Source organism: Salmo trutta, chromosome 37 (assembly GCF_901001165.1).
Source record: "Salmo trutta chromosome 37, fSalTru1.1, whole genome shotgun sequence".
Lineage (NCBI taxonomy): Eukaryota > Metazoa > Chordata > Actinopteri > Salmoniformes > Salmonidae > Salmo > Salmo trutta.
In genome coordinates this window covers 19,020,643-19,027,490 of record NC_042993.1, presented here as the reverse complement: position 1 = coordinate 19,027,490, position 6,848 = coordinate 19,020,643, and positions in this window count along the sequence as shown.

The following is a 6,848-nucleotide window of genomic DNA, read 5'->3' as shown; positions in this document are numbered from 1 at the left end:
AAAAAAAATTGTCAAAGAAATCAAGAGCAACAGTGAGTGAGCACTGCTGTTCCGAGGTCATCCAGTCAGTGAAGTACGTGGTGACACTGGTGCTAACGTTATCTAACCGCTGAGTGCTGTGGTTGTCATCATACCTCCCAGGAGCAGACAGACCCCAGGGCTCAACTGACTGAACTGCCCAGTCTGTCTCCACGGTCTGCTTCTCTGCTCCACATTAATAGCCAGTCATAGAAACCCATATACATGGTACAGAACTTGCTATATTTAATATCATATATTATGTGTCACATAGCCAAATTACATTATTCTTATGCCGGTGTAGTAACACTGTAATAACACTGTATTTTAACATGTTACATTGTAACTTGCTTTGTAATGGAGTTGAGCATTTTTGTTACCACATAAGTGAAATAAAGCCTCTTCCCATTCTACTTGTGTAATAAGAACAAAACAAGTTACCCTGAGGACAGACTTGAAAATGAATTTGGATTCCATTTAGAATGGAGTATTTGAAGCATTATTCTACTGAGCTGGAGATGTCCTGCTATTGACCCCTGACTACTGTGGCTGGATTCCAATGTGATCATTCATTCTCTTTGCTCTATCCTGACTAACTCTCTCTCAGGTGTGAATAGATGCAATATGACAGGCATTTGTCATCCTAGGTCTTGTTGGCCATACAGAGTTTGTGCAATACTGCTTCCTATCCCAATATGTGGGAACTTTCAGAGGGAAGTCACAAGGGCAGAGGGAAGAGAATGACTTAGTGGAGTTGGCAAAAGTCCTCACGTGGCAGCTAGCCAGCCAGTGTCAGGTGCGGACAGTGGGACCGTTTGGAAGCAGAGGCTTACCAACTGTATAGAATAAATTCACTGGGTTTCTCCCATAACAGGCCACATGTGAATAGATAGAATAAATTGGGTCAATATGGCGAATGACATAGTATTACAGATATGTTTCTCTAAATAATTGTAGTAGCAAAATGTATTGAAGAAAGTGATTTTGAAAATATATTTTTAAGTGAGAACAAAGTTTTGAAGTACATATCACAGTGTTCTTACACACATGTATTGAGAGAAAATAATGAGGAAAAACAACCTTTCTGAGCTCCTCTGTTAAAGATGGAATACCCTGGGTCCGGGAGGCCGGGACGAGTGCAATATTGGGAGGGCATTGTACAACAGTGCACCACATCCCACACCTGCCTGGCCCTGGGAGGGGTTAACACTTAATCTGCCTCCCCAAGCACCAATATTTCATGATCTGGCTGCAGTCCCAAGTTTACCCTCTCTTCAGATATGTCTGAGACTCACATTGCCTGAGGAAGACAAAAGTGTTGCATATTAGTCACTGTCTAAAAGAGAGCTTATGCTCGCTCTCTCTCTCCCTCCCTCTCTCTCACACACGCGCACACACACGAGCCCTAACAGTTACCAGGGCAACAGGTCTCCAAGCCACATAGGGGTAATCTGCTAGGGCAACCCAAAAAGTAAAGGGATAAAAAAGTTTTCTAGGGAAAAAGCACTTCCACATTCTAAAATGTATTGTCAAAAGTATTATAATAATAATATATATATATATATTGTGATACATAACAGGTGCATAATTTCGTTTGGGGAAAAGGTTTGGACTTTGGAGGAGTGTGTCCAAACACACACTGTCTAAGCCCTTATAAACAAGTACACTAACTAAGATAAACATATAGACCAATGAAAATGTGTTTAAAACCTTACCTCAAGTCACAAGTGATTCATTGTCTCTTCATTCATATAGTGTCGCCATTCTCTGGAATATGTTTTGATATGGCCTATGAAAATGCATCAGCAACAACTCGCCAGGCAGTTAGAAATATGGGTTCTTATTAGTCCAGAATTCCTTATATGCTGGATCTGTTTTCTTAAATGCATTCCCGAACCCATTCTGCAATTATCCAGAGCCGAAGATACAGGACTTCTTTCCTCTCCTAAAAGCTTTCTGACAATGGACCTCGCGCTCCGAATAGCAACTGCTTGGTCAATGGACCCCGCCTCCACTGCCACAACAAACAAAGGCCACTATGCAACGCTCACTGAGGCATGTAGGTGCCCCTCTTAAAAGGCCAATAACTTCGGACATTCTCCGCAGTTGAGGAAACACGTATGACTATCCTTCCCTCTGTGTGTGTATCCCTGCAGGAATGTCTATATCTTTGAACTTTAGTAAATCATAATTAAATATGAAACTACAATGAACTCACCCAAATTCGGCATTAATGATATTCAGATGTCAATCAATGAAATTTCGCGGCACTGGTGCCCGCCACATGTCACGTGAAAACCTAGCAATAAAATGAAATGGTAAAACGTGTAGTCATGTCGTTTACTGACATTCGCCTACTCTCTGAAAACATGATCACACGTTTGGTCACTTTGTTGTATTTTCTATACCAGTTTCAAAGTTTCTAAATACAGAATAGACTTACAGTTTGTTTGGGGGGTTTGGCACCTGTCCTATTCCTGATGAGTTTAGCACCTTGGCTGTGTGAATGGTGCATGGTGCAGGCCACTGGTTTTGTTGGGTCATCATACAAACCACGCAGCCTGGCCTCAGAGCCATACGAAACATAATTACGTATTTCTGGGCACCTCCAAGCCCTATGATACCTACTAATGGTCTAGTTACTTTAGACAGAACTAAAAGTATGGAGATTGGATCAGGGAGGATGAATGGACGTTATCTGCGACCATCTTGCAATCCAAATGTTGCGTGTTTGAGTCAAGTTGGGAACAACTGTAGAATTTTTGTTAACCCTTCCCCTAACCCTTATTCTAAACTTAACCAAATTCCCTTAACCTACTATGTAAATTGACCTAAACTTTGTCTTTTTAGTTCTCCTAACCTTTTACGTAAATTATCCTAACATTTGTTGTTAGTTTCCCTAAACACCAATGTAAATTCTCCCTGTAATTCTCCTTTGTTGTGGTATACTTCGAGCTAACTAGATCTACTCAGGCTTTTATAAAGCTAGCTAGCTTCAGTTACCTTCACATGCCAGGTCAGGCTTCATCCGTATGATGGTGGATATTGCTCGTCCGACTGCTGCTAACTCTAGCAGGCTTGTAACTGCGTGTGCATGTCGCATATGGCTAGTCGAAGGCGAACTCTTCATTGAGACATTGCTGAAATATCAATCCATTGGTGGGTCAGTGCCACATTTTCATTTGTGCTGAAATTATAATGAAAGAAAAGTTATCCTTATTTTATTACTTATCGTTAATGCCAACGTTTGGTGTGCTTATCAATGCACAGGCATCTTTTTCCCACTACTATCGCTCCTACTTTGATCTGTGGAACAGCTTGCTGCATTGTGGACATATAATCCATAGCAGGGTTTTGGAATCTTTAACCCTGGCAATTTTACAGATAAACTCGTGGATACACTAGCAATGGCTACCAGTCTTGACTTGAATGGGAACTGCCATCTATGGATTATTTTGGCTAAAAGGTGAGCGACTTTCGTGGTACCGGTTAACCCAAATTGAACTCAGAGTTGACCAAAGTTACAGTACCTGCTAACTCCTCAAACCTGATTCATAGTTAAGGGCTCTGGTCTCAGAGAAAGATGTACAATACTATACATCATCCAAGACGTATGATAAATTACATAATCCAATTTGTATGCTATTGTATGACCTGGTAGGAGGTATCCCACTGGGCACACCACCATATCTCAACGTGGATAACTGGGTAGTATTTGGTTGAGATGTTGATCAATGAGATTACAACCTATATTCACCCACTCAAAAAGACAGCCAAAAGTTAGCTGAATTTCCAACGTGTTATCAATATGCTTCCAACCATCTAAAAGCACAACCTAATTCCAATGGAAAAACAATGTCTGATTAATGGTTTAGCTGGCACCTGAATGTCTATCACTTCACTTTCAACCTTTTAAAAGTAGAGCAAAGTTCAAATTGAAATACAATGTCAGATATTTTGTTTATTTATACAACAGTTTAATGTGTTATCACTGTGCTTAATCTAATAGCACAACCAAATTACCTAGATTGCATTAAAAGTACATGGTGTAAGTGATCAAGGCCGTTCAAGATTCTGACCAGATTATTACAGCAATTGTGAAGACCTGAGAAGACCTATGCATGTTATCTTGAACATACTGTACACATTTTATATGATTACATAAGAAGTATAGTTACAATAACCTCAAAATGTGGCCATGGATGTGTTACTCATTTTAAGGTTGAATGTTACATTAGTTTGGAAGATAGCCTTAACATTAGGCTATTTACTGTATTAAAAAAGTAATATTGAATTGTTTTTGGTTTAAAATACAACCAAATATCAACATTATATGTACAGTGCATTCAGAAAGTATTCAGACTCCTTGACATTTTCCACATCTTGTTATGTTACAGCCTTATTCTAAAATGGATAATAAAAAAAAAATCCCTCATCAATCTACACTCAATACCCCATTATGATAAAGCAAAAAACAGATTTTTAGAATTTTTGCAAATGTATTACTAATAAAAAAATTGAACTATTACATTTACATAAGTATTCAGACCCTTTACTCTGTACTGTACTTTGTTAAAGCACCTTTGACAGCGATAACAGCCTTGAGTGTTCTTTTGGGTATGATGCTACACACTTGGCACACCTGATTTGGGGAGTTTTTCCCATTCTTCTCTGCAGATTCTCTCAAGCTCTGTCAGGTTGGATGGGGAGCGTCACTGCACAGCTATTTTCAAGTCTCTCCAGATATGTTCAATCTGGTTCAAGTCCGGGCTCTGGCTGGGCCCCTCAAGGACATTCAGAGACTTGTCCCGAAGCCACTCCAGCATTGTCTTGGCTGTGTGCTCAGGGTCATTGTCCTGTTGGAACCATCGCCTCAGTCTGAGGTCCTGAGCGCTCTGGAGCAGGTTTTCATCAAGGATCTCTCTGTACTTTACTTTGCATCTTTCCCTCGATCCTGACTAGTCTCCCAGTCCCTGCCGCTGAAAAACATCCCCACAGCCTGATGCTGCCACCACCACGCTTCACCGTAGGGATGGTGCCAGGTTTCCTCCAGATGTGACGCTTGGCATTCAAGCCAAAGAGGCCCTGAGCGATCTTGGTTTCATCAGACCAGAGAATCTTGTTTCTTGTGGTCTGAGAGTCTTTTAGGTGCCTTTTGGCGAACTCCAAGAGGGCTGTCATGTGCCTTTTACTGAGGAGTGGCTTCCGTCTGGCCACACTACCATAAAGGCCTCATTGGTGGAGTGCTGCAGAGATGTTTGTCCTTCTGGAAGGTTCTCCCATCTCCACAAAGAAACTCTGGAGCTCTGTCAGAGTAACCATCGGGTTCTTGGTCACCTCCCTGACCAAGGCCCTTCTCCCCCGATTGCTCTGTTTGGCCAGGGAAAGTCTTGGTGGTTCCAAAACTTCTTCCATCTAAGAATGATGGAGGCCACTGTGTTCACATGTTTTGGTACCCTTTCCCAGATCTGTGCCTAGATACAATACTGTCTCAGCGCTCTATGGACAATTCCTTTGACGTCATGGCTTGGTTTTTGCTCTGATATGCACTGTCAACTGTGGGACCTTATATAGACCAGTGTGTGCCTCTCCAAATCATGTCCAATCAATTGAATTTACCACAGGTGTATTCCAATAAAGTTGTAGAAACATCTCAAGAATGATCAATGGAAACAGGATGCACCTGAGCACAATGTCGAGTCTCATAGCAAAGGGACTGAATACTATGTAAATAAGGTATTTCTATTTTAATTTTAATTTTATAAATTACCAAACATTTCTAAAAACCTGTTTTTGCTTTGTCATTATGAGGTATTATGTATAGATTGATGAGAATTTTAATCAATTCTAGTTCCATCTGAGCCATCCCATTTTTACTTTTATTTTTGCTTGAGTTGGAGACGTGAATCCAACATATTATTCGTTAACTTGTCGACAAGTTAATAGGCTATTTATTGTATTTCAAAAGTGTGGCACAGATTGAATTGTCCAAGCAGAAGATACATCTCCATCAAATGTTGACATTTGGTTGCGTTGGCAACCCAACACAATTCAATATCACTAAATATCTTTACATTTTAAATCAAAGGTTGAAACCTTAGGCCTATTATATTGTCTATTTTTTGTTGAATTGTTTGAATTATAAATTCTTTCTGATAATGGATCTAAAGTTGAAGATCTGATTTTGTTTTAAAGGTACAAATTCAACATATTTTATACAAGGTTTTGTCAATTCTGAAATTTGGTTACCATGATTACATAATCCTGTTGTTTAAATTTTACCCTAAAAACAACAGTTGATGACTTTTTTCAAATCCAATGTATTTTCCATGTATACTGAACAAAAATATAAACGCAACATGTAAAGTGTTGGTCCCATGTTTCATGAGCTGAAATAAAAGATCCCAGAAATGTTCCATATGCACAACAAGCTTATTTCTCTCAAATATTGTGCACAAATGTGTTTACATCGGTTAGTGAGCATTTTTCTCCTTCGCCAAGATAATCCATCTACCTGACAGGTGTGGCATGTCAAGAAGCTGATTAAACAGCATGATCATTACACAGGTGCACCCTGTGCTGCGGACAATAAAAGGCCACTCTAAAATGTGCAGTTTTGTCACACAACACAATGCCACAGATTTCTCAAGTTTTGAGGGAGCGTGCTATTGGCGCGATGACTCCAACAGTCTGATCAACTCTATGCAAAGAAGATGTGTTGCACTGCATGAGCTAAATGGTGGTCACACCAGATACTGACTGTTTTTTTAATATACAACCCCTACCTTTTGTTTAAGGTATATGTGACCAACAGATGCATATCTGTATTC